Source organism: Glycine max, chromosome 18 (assembly GCF_000004515.6).
Source record: "Glycine max cultivar Williams 82 chromosome 18, Glycine_max_v4.0, whole genome shotgun sequence".
Classification (NCBI taxonomy): domain Eukaryota; kingdom Viridiplantae; phylum Streptophyta; class Magnoliopsida; order Fabales; family Fabaceae; genus Glycine; species Glycine max.
In genome coordinates this window covers 20,046,537-20,060,213 of record NC_038254.2, presented here as the reverse complement: position 1 = coordinate 20,060,213, position 13,677 = coordinate 20,046,537, and the positions used below count along the sequence as shown (strand labels likewise).

At 33.4% G+C, this 13,677-nt stretch overlaps 1 pseudogene; it reads left to right on the top strand.

Moving 5' to 3' along the window:
* Positions 1-2,246: 2,246 nt before the first annotated feature.
* The window catches only part of LOC100785929 (putative potassium transporter 12), a 30,557-nt pseudogene continuing 19,126 nt past the window's right edge, over positions 2,247-13,677 (top strand).

The following is a 13,677-nucleotide window of genomic DNA, read 5'->3' as shown; positions in this document are numbered from 1 at the left end:
TATAAAACCTAATAAATCCTAAAGATCTTCATGCGTCTTCCATACGTCGCCTTCGTCACGACTGCACATATATATTGTGTTCCATAGTCACACCTGTAGCGATCCTTAGGCAGTCTTCCGTAATAGTGTATGCTTATGTACCTTCTGTGACTATCCTTAGGTTGATCAACCGTTCTAACCTTCAGCTATTGGTTGGCAAGCCTCATATGACATTGACAACAATGGAAAAGGTTTATACTTAATTCATGTTCAAATAAAATGAGTAACAGAGTCAATTCAAAATATATTTTACCACTACATGTCGAGGATGCTCTACATGAACAGGTGCATCTACATATGCAGGTAATTTGTCCATAGTCGTTGTTGCCACTGGGTGCTGAGTAATATTTGGTTCAACAAATGTGTCATTGTGCAACATGGGTGGATGTCTAGGAGGATCCCCAGGCTGTGCCAGACTCATGAAGGGATGATAAATCATGTAGAATCACTCCATGTAGTTTGTTGCACACTGTCCAGGCACAACACATATCTGACCCATCGGTGCAAGGTATTCAGAAAACTGAATACATCTATCATCAATATCTTATATGCATAACGTTGAAGCAGCAGGGTGTGGAGGAATGGTCTGCATATACCCAAATTGTGACACAACCCTCTCTAGTCGGTGTATGACAATAGATGGACCCCATTGGATATGTTTGGAAAACAAAGAAATCAATTCAAATTCTCTAAATGCACGGTGGTCCCTATAAGGAATCCAGTACGCAACATTAGACACCATTCTATCCAGTCGCTTATGATACGTTGACACTAGTAATGCCTTCCTAGACTTCCAACGACAGACATGTGGTTTCCTCTCATGATAATCTTCAGCAGCAATACACGAAGCACAAAAGGAAAATGTTCATAAATCCAACACTGCACATATTTTGAAAACAAAAAAAATCAAAACAATACTCAACATAAAATATATAACAAAAATAAAAAATTAAATTAAATTATAATTATTTGTAAAAGTGTGATATATCTTGCAAGTTGCCTGGCACTGCTCTTAGACGCATCATTCAAATTCTCATACATATGAACTAGGGCGGAAACCCCCTATGCATAGTTTCCACTCTGGTTGAGGTCATGAAAGACATCCAAGAACATATGCACGTGTGTGACATTCTTGTTAGCAAAGAGTGTGTAACTTACTAGATGCAAGAAATATGCTCGAGCTGTTACAGTTCACTGTGCTGCATCACATTTGTTACGATAAATGTCTCGCAACCATGATAGCCGTAGATATGCCCCATGGCATTGTACTGTCTCAGCTCTTGTTTCTTCTAAACTAACTTCAAGCAATTCAACTAACAACAACACTGCTTCGTCCATATGAAGAGCCTCGAAGCTATGGAAGACACCTGTAATGGGAAAATGAAACAACGATGCCACATCATTGAGGGTGATAGTCACCTCTTTTACATGAAGGTAGAAATTACTAGCTTCCTTATGTCACCTCTCTGCAAAAGCCGATATAAGTCCCCGATCGCTAATGTCTAACGAACATGCGATTAGAGGACTTAATCCTGTGGCAGCCACTGAGCCTTCAATCTTTGGAGCAGGCCTGCCAAATTTCTCAAACTTCCTTCCATGGAAGGATAACTTCAACTCAGGACATTTCTGAAAATCAAAATTTAAATCATTTCAATAATAATAACAAATACTTACGAAAAAATTTATTTATTTAAAAATATAAATACCTCTCAATTCCAAACAATTATTGCAACATGATGAACATAGCCAATCAAAACTGATGTGTCGTGGGACTCGCCTAGAAAACCCTCAACATCAGTAACTACATCATCATCAGTTGCTTCTTCAAGCTGTTCATGTACCTTGTCAGCTGCATGATCCACAAGCTGAACATCCTCAGCAACAGGTGCAGCTTCCAGTTGCCTACGTGCAGATGCTGTGGGCCTTCGCCGTTGGACAGCTTCATCTGAATCACGACTTACTTCTCTCCCTAGGGCTCTTCCTATAACTCTGCTTAAAGCCCTGACCCAAACATTTAGTTCTAACCATAATTTGCACATTTAAACAATCATAACAACTTAAGTCATCATTCAAACAATAATACAATCAATTACTATTTTATAATTCTTAAATAAAAAAATATTTTTAAAATTATTTTTTTTATCACTTTTATAAATTCTAAATGAATATGGATTTTTTTTTCCAAATATATAAATTTGACAACACTAATGAAGTAAATTTAAAATAATGACCAAAATATAAGTATGATTTTGGTTTTGATTTCTAACAAATGACTATTTCATTTTTTAACAAATTACTAACACAACATCTTTTTATTTTTAAAAACAAAACAAAAAAAAAATTATTTTATACTTCCAACCACTATTTATATAAATATTTAATACTATGAGTGTACTAAAATATACACCACTATATGAATAAAAAAAATAATTTACTTACATGGCAAATATAAATAAACTATTTACATGGCAAATATAAATAAACGACTTACATTTTACAAATAAAGAAATAACAATAATATTTATACATTCATTTTTAAATAAACAAAATTGTTAATTTTTTTAAAAAGCAACTTCAAAAAACAAATATAATTAATTGAATATAAAGACATAAAAAATATACAACAATATTTCTTTATTAAAAAGAAAATTTACAACAAAATAATTTATTTCTTTTTATTTATACAAAATTAATTCTATTATTATTTTATTAATCAATAAAATAAAAAAAATAAAAACATAAATATACGGATTAACAATCCGTAAAACACATACAGATTGTCAATCTATATGAGTTATACGGATTACCAATCCTTATAACTCATACAGATTGTTGTTGTTGGGTAGAAGTAGCAGTGGTGGGAGCAACAAGTCAAGGTGGGTTGATGGAAGTGAAATGGACTGGGATGAGGTTCCTATATGGTCAAAGCATGATGATGGTAGAGAAGGGTATGGCTGAATCAGGAGAAGGCTTGCCAAGAAGCCCAATAGGATTGACTCATTTGATGTTGAAGCCATGGAGATTGCTGGAACTCGTGCTCACCACTCCAAGGTTAGTAAATTGTTGTCATTTGGTTTCATTTCTTTTTTACATTTTTGCCTGAAATAATGGTACTTTGAATGTTCTAGGTGTTGCTTAAATTCTTAATTTTTAATGTGTTATCAAATATTCATGGTCTGATGAGGTTTTTTTTTATTAGGACAAAATATAGATACAATTTTTAGGTGCTTTTGGTGGTATTAGGACTGAAGTTTTACCTCATCTATATTGACCTTTAAAGGAATCATTTTTATATTGATTACCGAGGTGAAATTCAAATTCTGATCGGAAAACACCAAAAACACTTATGAAACTGCATCTAAGTTTTGTCATTTTTTTTATTGATGTTAAGAGTTTTGTTTTATGTTGTTACTGCTATCTTAATATTATCACTTTTAATAAGCACTCAACAGAACTAACTTCAACTTCACCATGGTGTGGTATACTAGAGGGCCACTTCCCTCTTCTTAATCTTTTGTGCTTATATGAATCAGGACCTTTCCCTCTGGCCCACTATTGCATTGGCATTTAAGACTCTTGGTGTGGTATATGGTGACATGGGAACAAGTCCTCTATATGTTTTTGCTGATGTCTTCAGCAAGGTTCCAATTGGATCAAATGATGATATCTTGGGGGCATTATCATTAGTAATGTCTACAATATCACTTATTCCATTAGCGAAATATGTTTTTGTAGTCCTCAAAGCAAATGACAGCGGAGAAGGTAAGAGATTCACTTTCCCCCTCAAAATTATTTTGCTTTGGTTCATTTCATACTTGCTGTAATTCACAATTTCCATACATTAATGGTTCAACTGTAGGAGGAACATTTACACTATACTCGCTGATTTGCAGGTATGCAAATGTGAGCCTGCTTCCAAATTGTCAACAAGCTGATGAACATATCTCTAGTTTTACACTCAAACTGCCTACTCCAGAATTGGAAGGGACTTTAAAAATAAATGATATGTCACCCTCTACCCCATACATATATGTACTAATAAAAGAAAAAGAAATCATAATTAATTAAAAGTTTTTAAAACACATTTAAATAAAATCCTTTCAACAGGGTAAAAGATTCACATTCACTTTCTTTTACATCATATTCAAACTTGTCCAAATAAATATATATAGTCATCTCGACTCAAATAAGGCTGCCTAAGACTTCATACAATTAATATAAAAATCTATATCCCAATACATCCTATCAGAGCATTGTGTCCCGACGTCCTTCAGCACAAGGTTCCTTAAAGCAATTTACCTAATCATCTGTTCCACAAAGTTCAAGATCATCATAGGATCCAAACACAAACAACACATAGGGAGTGAGTTATCACATTCCTAACTAATAAAGAAACAAGACAACTAGATATACATATCATACAAATGAGATACAACTTACTTAAACATAACTCACGTAATTCCACCACTTTGTCATTTAAAATTCACTTTTCAATCATCAATCACATTACACATGAATCACACACTCCGATCAAGACATAATAACACATCAATTTCATAATAAACAATTAGCAAGCGTATGCAACAATTATGTTAAAACTCAACCCTATATACAATGTGGTATCATGTCAGTGAAAAACCACCCTGGGGCGCTTAGGAGTACACAACAAGATACACACCACAACATGAGTATGTCAGGTTACTCTCACTAAGTAAAATCATAGGGAGACCAGTCAGGGTTACGCTGTTTTACGAGAATGCTCCAACCAAGTGAGATCGATACAAGCTTAAAGGAATACTCAAACTGGGTGTATTTACCCCACGGCCTACACTCCGAAGAGTCCGTCAGGGCCTCTCCCTCCTGATTCAGGTCCAACCCCTAAAATAATTTTTTGCATGCAGACATTACTCATGAATTATAAAATACCCACAACCTCACACTAGTGTTTTAAACATGCTTAACACATTGCGCTACAATTTAACACTGGTTCCTAAATAGAAAACCTACATTTTCTCTTTAACGCCGGTTTCTAAATGGGAAACCTACATTTTTTCTTTAACACTGTGCATCAACACTTTTCTCAAGATAACACTGGTCAAGTTATTGTATAATTCACAACTCACACCACAAGTAATGTCACATCAAGTGTTAACCACACACTTATTAACAAATAAAACTTATTCACAATTTCACATCTCATAATATCATAATCCATCATTACATGTTTACATGTATATCACAGATTAGCACAAATTCAACTTTGTACTTATACTCAATCTCAATAACAATATTATAATCTCAAAGCAACATGTTATTCCACAATTAATCACAAATTCAATTTATAGAAACTGTTCATTAATTATACAATACCCATAACCTCACACTCGTGTTTTAAACACGTTCAACACATTGCGCTACAATTTAACACTGGTTCCTAAATAGGATCCTACACTTTCTCTTTAACACTGAGCATAAATATTTTCTCAATATCAACACTGATCGGGTTATTGTCTAATTCACAACTCACAACATAATTATTGTCACATAAGTGTTAAACACACACACTTATTCACAACCAAATATCATGCCCACAATTTAACATCTCATAATGTGACAATCAATCATCTCATGGTTACATGTATATCGCAAATTGACACATTCCACTTTGTACTACTCAATCTCCATAATAATATTATAATGTCATTATAATAATTTATTACACCTCATAACTCATATACACATCACATAGTAATCATATTTGCATGACACACAAAACATATATATATATATATATATATATATATATATATATATATATATATATATATACACACACTAGTAAATCAAACTACATTATTTTTAATCAAAAGAATTTTTATAATAATTAATTTAATATTACATGAAAAGAAATTATCACTAGACATTAACCTTACAACTTTCTTTAATTTATTATTTTAGTATTACAATAAATATATACACATAACATGTTGATCATCATCGTGGAAAAAATTAGAACAAGATAATAATTTGTATAAAATAAGTCATTGAATAATATTATTTAAAATATAATTTACATTAATAGAAAGAGCTCAATTTTTTTAAGGGTTCACACTCAACACAAGAACACATCAATTTCACACAGTAATTTCTCATTGGGACATCAACTGGTTCATCAAACATATATAATTCACAGTTATAATTATAAGGATAAAATAAAAAATTACGGAAACACCCCGAAACTCATTCCAATTGATACTCTAAGGATTCCTACACATATTCTCACTAATCCTCAATTGTGAATAACTCATCCCTTACCTCGATGTAGTCACTCAAGCTTTCTCCGTTATCAATTGTGACATTTTTTGTGCTCTCTAGAGTTCTTCCTCCGATTGCTCTGTTAGGATTCCCAAATGTTAGAGAGAAGGAGAAGAGATTAAAGCCTCTATTTCATGGTCCTACATGCGATGTATCTTTCTCTGTTCATAACCATTCTTTTGTAAATTCCAACGGTGAAGGTGTGCGAAATTAAATCACGAACCACATATCAAAATTTCAGCACAATCCAACAGTTAACGAGTTCGGGATCATAGTTTTACCGAGACAGTTCTGGGTTTCTGCGGGGAAGAAAAAGTTACAATGCGAAGGGTATTTCTATTAGCTTCGACATTGTTTTATAATTCCCAACGGTGAGAAGGCTCGGAATTGAGTTTCAAACCTGGTGCTTAAATTTCACGACCATCCAACGGTGAATGAGTCCAAGATCATCGTTTTTATGAGATAGGTTTGGTGGTATGCGAGAAAAAGATAGGGTTTTGGGAGGAGGAGAGAGATAAACAAAATTGAGAGTAAGGGGAGACATCGTCAGTGTGAAAAATGACCTAACACGTCTCTATTTATAGCTAGAGTACGTACAACTTATTATTTACTCTATTTATTTATTTTTATTATTTTATAAAAAAAAACTCTATTCATCATCGCCAAAATCTTCATCTAAATTTGTTGCAAATCTTTGAACTTTTAATTCATTGACAGCTATATTATTCCCACATGATAATAGCGAATTTTTCACATTCAACGCAGAAGCATTGACAACCCTTTGCGCAAAGTTGGTCAAGTACACACGCTGTCAAAAGTTTGACCAAAAGTGATTGCACCACTGCAAGTGTAGCAACCCATTGCGCAAAACTGTTGGCACAACAACTCAATGTCACATGTTATCTCCCCGTTGAATTGCGCCCCTGCCTTTGGCGCAATGCAAATAAAAACAGACCCCCCGATAAATAGTTTGAAAACAGCCCCCTTTTAATAAATAGTTTGCAAAAGGAGCCTACAGTAGTAAAACAGCCTCCATGGTTATTGGAGATGGTATTCTAACCCCAGCAATAGCAGGTACATAAGCAAGCAACTTTTTGACCTGAACTTCTGTTGTAAGTTTTTTTATTTTTATCATATGATCAATGCTGTAATGAAGTTTGATCACAAGCATTTGTCACTTGAGCTAAATTTTTCATACTCATTGTATGAGCTAATGTATAATAGAAGTCCCTCTCAGATAACATACAAACATTCCTCTTGTTTATCCTGTTAAAGTAGAGCTGATGTGAAGAAAATTTTTCTTGTGGCGTAACTTCTGTATAACCATGGTGCTTCTTTGATGTAGTGATGCCTGCCATAAGTGGTCTGCAAGATCAAATAGATGAATTTGGTACAGGTAGGTATATTTTCCTTTGTTTTTAAGATTTTTTTTTCTGGACAAATAAAAGAAATAATAGATATTGGAAATACAAGTCACTTTCTGTTTCTTTCAGATATTGGAAATACAGGAAAACTTCTTTCACATATTAGCTTTAGATCATTAGATGGATATTCTTTTGGTGGCTGCTTCTTTCTTTCAGGAAAAATATAACTTTTTATGACCAAAGTCTCCACATATCTCCAAGAATGAACTTGAGACATTTGATAAGAGTTGGTTCAGCTACTTATAGTATACATAATTAATAAACCATAAAAAAATTGCAAAATATGAATTCTTTTACAATGAGTGAATGCAAGATTTCTCACTTCAACTAACTAGCTCGCTCTACGTTGTCTTTTTACACATGATTAGGAAACTATCCCGAAACTACGTGTCTTTTTATAGTCATTCAGAATACAAGTAATATATTCTTGTCATCTCAATGAGAAGTTTATCCCTTTAGGACTAGGTGTCAAAAAATTATATAACTTTCTTGTATATTCCTCATAGGTGCAGAAGCAATGTTTGCATATCTGGGCCAGCAATACAAGTTTGTGAATCCTTAAATCGTTTATTTTCAAAGAGAAAAACATAAATTTAGTATGATTATTTAAATTTCCTTTCTTAAACCTTTGTATAATCGCTTAAACAGATTGCCTTCACTTGTGTGGTATTTCCCTATCTCCTACTCGCTTATATGGGCCAAGCTGCTTTTTTGACGAAGAACCCAAGTTCTTATGCAAGTGTATTCTACAAGTCTGTTCCAGGTGATATTTTCTGACACAATGACTGTGACTGCTTGTGTTTATTCTTAAAGTCAATGTCCTTAAAACTATAGTCCTAAGTTTGTGCTTTGTGTGAAGCAAACTTGTAGTAATTGTGTTGGTACCTGCTGTTTGTGCTCTGTGTGAATCAGAGAGTCTCTTCTGGCCAATGTTTGTGATTGCCACACTTGCTGCTATGATTGCCAGCCAAGCAATGATATCTACTACATTTTCATGCATAAAGCAATCTATGGCTTTGGGATGCTTCCCCAGGCTCAAGATAATTCACACCTCAACACTACAAGAAATTTTCCATGTAGCTACAAACATTTTTACCTATAGACATAATTTAGTGTAGGTAGAACTCAAATAAACTTATACCTACATGTGTTTAATGTAGGTAAAAACAAAATGACTTATACTTATCTATGTTTGGTGTAAGTAAAAATAAAAGAACTTATACTTACCAATATTTACTATAGGTAAAATTTCTAATAACTTATACCTACGGAGCACTCTTAGTTATGAATATAATTAATTCTATGTTAAATATATATAATTTCCCATGTTTAGTATAGGTAAAATCTCATATTTTTAGAAAGGGTGTTCACTTCCGCAAGTAGTGCCGTGACACGAATCTCGAAGTCGGAGCGGACCTCGTGGTTCACCGAGGACAGCACCGACCGCAGCGGCGACACTGGTACACTTCGCGTGTTGGAAGATCCGGTCGCAGGGGTCCGTCGCCTTGCGAGCGGCGCGCTCCGCACCCTCGTACAGTGGATTCGTTCCTCCGTCGCCATCGGAATCAGAGAGGAGCACGGCGGAGGCGACGATGACGGAGATGGAAATGGCGGAGAGATGGAATCGACAATATGAACAGTAACATGTACATGATTTCATTTGGTATAGTGGAAATTATTTTCTCACAAATTCCGGGCTTCGATCAATTGTGGTGGCTCTCCATTGTAGCTGCTGTCATGTCCTTCACATACTCCACTATTGGGCTAGGCCTTGGTATTGGAAAAGTTATTGGTATGAATTCATGCTATTCACATGTCCATCATGATGATATTTGTTCATCTTCAATCACTGGTAAGAAATCTGACTTGAATTAACCATGTAACAGAAAATAGAGGAGTCAGGGGAAGCCTAACCGGGATAATAGTTGGTACCGTGACACAAACTGAAAAAGTTTGGAGAACCATGCAAGCTCTTGGTGACATAGCCTTTGCCTATTCATACTCCCTCATCCTTGTAGAAATTCAGGTATAATTTATTTTGCTAAATTATATGAGACTCAGGTTTAATTTAATTCCTGAAACTTTTGTTTATAACCGTGTCAATGGTGTCCTATGATCCATGTAGCTGACCTAGTTAGATAAGAATTTGTTGTTGTTTGTTGGTTTGTATATGAGACTCAGACTTTATTTTATTCTTATTGAAAAGTGAAAAAGAATTTGAGGTCTGAAATATTGTAAAATGTGATGAAACAGGACATGATGAAATCCCCTCCATCAGAGTAAAAAACAATCTAGGCACCGTGGTTTCTAAAATTGGATATGTGCTAAATTCTGTCGAGGCAGAGACTTTGCTTTCAGCTACTCTGATACATGAGGTTTGTAATATATAATTATATATAGAGATGCATGAGAGGCAATATGTGGCATTGTTCATCATATTTGATCATTTTTTCAGGTTATGCATGTTCTTGGTTTTGATCCACATGCCTTTGCTCATTTTAGAGATAAAAGGAAAAGACAGCATAATCAGGTATGAACTGCCTTTTGTCCTTTAAGATCAACTTTTTATTTTTTTTTATTTTTTTAATGATGTAAGTCTCATAAAGTATGAGTTTGAGTCATGATTATTTTCCCCAAATTCTTAGTATGATAATAATAATTATTAGTGGTCACTTTCGTATAAACTAGGGGAAGTCCGTGCCTCTCTAAATTTTTTAAATAATAAAAAATAGAAGTTAAATACAGTTAATAAAAAATGACATTATTGAAAAAACTAATAATATAAAACTAGTGGGAATACTTGTCATGCATTCTCGTGTGGTGCTTCCTCGTGTTGTCATGCATTCTCGATATCATTATGCAGTATTTGCTTGGGAGAATACTTGTCATGAATACTTCCATTGTTATTTATTTTTTATTTTTTACTGAATTGGAGGCCAAAACATCACTAACAAGTAACAAAACACTACTGGCACCAACAAAATCATGCCAGACTAGACTACTACATCCAGAAAGAGGTTGTAGATATGCAGACCTCTTGGCCAATCATGAGCAAAAATTGCAAGGTAGTTGAAACATACTTAAATTATCAGTTTTTTAATTTGGTTAACTTATAAAGTATTCTGTATGCCAATTATCACCATGATATTAAGCTTCTTCGCCCTTAACTTAATGCTTGATTCGTTGTAGTTTGATACTAATCTTTATTATGTCATGGTATAAAGCATAAAGGAGCTCGCTTTAAAATATTTGACTGTGTTAATAAGAAGGTTCTCTGCTTTTGTTTGACAGTACGGAGAGTGAAAAATCAGGGGAGATTAATTTTGGTTTGTTTTATTTAAATGATATGTTTTGATTAATAATTAACACATTATTTTTATTTTACCTTCTGTTTTCGTGATTTTGGTGATAAAAATGGTAAAACCGAGAGTTTATTGTTTTAAGTTGTGAGACCTGAAACATACTTAAATTATCAAATTCGTGGATTAATAGGGGGGATACTTATCAATTTTGGGAAGCCTCTATATATAATCAATTGTTTTGGTCAACTAGTTAAGAGGAATACAGATATTGCAACCCTAATTAATGGAGATTGAATCTAGTAGAAAGCTTTAGTCTCGTACATTGATAAGTATCCAATATTTACATCAAACCATAAATAAGTCCATAACATATGCCATACCACTTTGGCTTTCATGCCCCTGTTGAATCCAACATGATATAAAATGTCCATTATCCGTAGGTAGATCAATAACCGAATCTAGCCAAGCATAAACTCTAACCAATATGGCATAACAGAACAAAAAAAAAGAAAGAAAAGAAAACAGTAAGTTATTAACTCCTCCATATGTTGATTCATTTAATTAAGTGGATCATATAATGAGGAAAATAATGATTGAATACAGTTATATATGTTGCTATAAATTTATCTCGGGGTGTTGGCAGGCATAACATGGTGCAGGGAAACTGGTTACATTATTATAGTAATTTCGTGCAGATAATATTTGAATGATTATGAGGACATAATTTTTTTAGTCTGTCCAGGGCAAAAAAAATTCAGAATCGACCATGTCAATGCATATATATGGGGTTGATTGTATAATTTATTTGTTCATGTACTTCTCATTGATACCCCGGGTACCCTTCTATTTATATTAATAATTTTGTTTGCCAATAAAAACAATTAAGTGGATCATAGGTAAAGTTGTCATTGTCAGTTGTTAGTTTCAGAAATTAAGTTGGACTTCATGCCTCACCAAATCTACTCACTCTTACTCAATATCAAAAGGCCACATAAATAAACACATATAAAATTGGGAATTCTATCCGCAGCTGTGGTTATGGAAAAGTAAGTCAGTTGTGTCTTTCTTACCAGAAAATGAAGCATTTTTTTCATAATTGTTTCAGTAGTATTATTATGTTATTCCAAATTCTTGGATTCACAATACATGTTGGGTTGTTTACGTGTTCATTGTTTACAAGTTACAACCAACATTTACGTGTAATTTACATGCTTTCATGCCACTGACAAAATTCAAACACCATATATTCTTGGTAATGTGGCTATCTGCATGTGCATGAATAGATCAAGAGTGAATCAGAACCATGGTCATGTGAGTTCAAGTGCTTGGTTCTTTGACATGGATATCATTATTTTATATGATTTTGATATTTCATATTTGCATATGATTATATTTATAGTTTCTAACAATTTGTTCATTTTAGCTTAATTCATATATTGCTGACTTGCAGGGTGTAAAATGTGGTATTTATGGTGCCAATTCTGCAGAATGGATTATGAGCATGCATGTACATTTTATTTTTGAATTTGCTTCCCTTGTTTTCTTCTGAGTTTTTTCCATCTTAATTTTTCTGCTCACTCTATATGTTGGAGGTTTCTATTGTATTATTTAGATGTTGATATGTTGATTTTTGTTTCTTTTTTGTGCTGAGTATCTATTGTTATTTCTATTTCTACTGTATTGTTTCTTTGGTAGTTGGATTTTTGTAGTCCTTATTGAGCTTAATGGAGAATAAGGTATTTCTAGATTGAAGCTTTGTTTCTTATATTGAATGTCTACTCTCTGCAGAGAGTTCCACTTATTTACGAACAAAGTCCTTTTAAAATAATGCAAGTAAAGAACTTACACTAAAACCTGTCCCGTACCTAAAATTGTGATAACTTTTCTAACAATGATATGTTTTTTGAAGTTTACTGCATGCAGTAAATTCAAATGGTGCATTGTACTAGGAGAATATCTCATTATACAAATATTCATTTTTCAAATTAAACTTATAATTTTCAATTGCTTTGACACTCTCATTCATATGACACAGGTGTTGGGGCTATAGAGTTTATTATATGCCATTCAGAGGTCTCAATTGCATTTGCAGAAGAGAAGAAGATACATGAGGTTCTCCTATCTAAACCCTCTGTTTTATAGCAGTTTAATTGTTAGGAAGGATTTGAGAGTTGTGTATAATCTTTTGTAAACAGTTAGTCTCACCCAAATATTTGTTTTGAAACTTTTCAGCTATTCAAGACATTTTCAAATGCAACAAAGTATCTCAAGAGTAAGTTTTGTTGATTCTCTCCTTTCTTTCCTAAAATGCTTGTGCTTTATAAAGAAGCATTCATTTTTATGTCTTTGTTACAGCAATTGTAAGCTTCGGAAAGGTTAACCCTATACAAAAGCAAGAAGTTGAAAGTTTTGGGTTGGCAATATATTCATGGGATGAATTTTTACTAGTGGTGGATTATTCATTTCATGTACTATTATGCTTTATCCACAAGTTTTATAATAGAAATGAAAGTGCTCCTTCTATAATTACGAAATGAACATTTGATGTAATAATTAAACTGTAGGATGTCAAATTGTTAATTGATGATGTTGGGGAA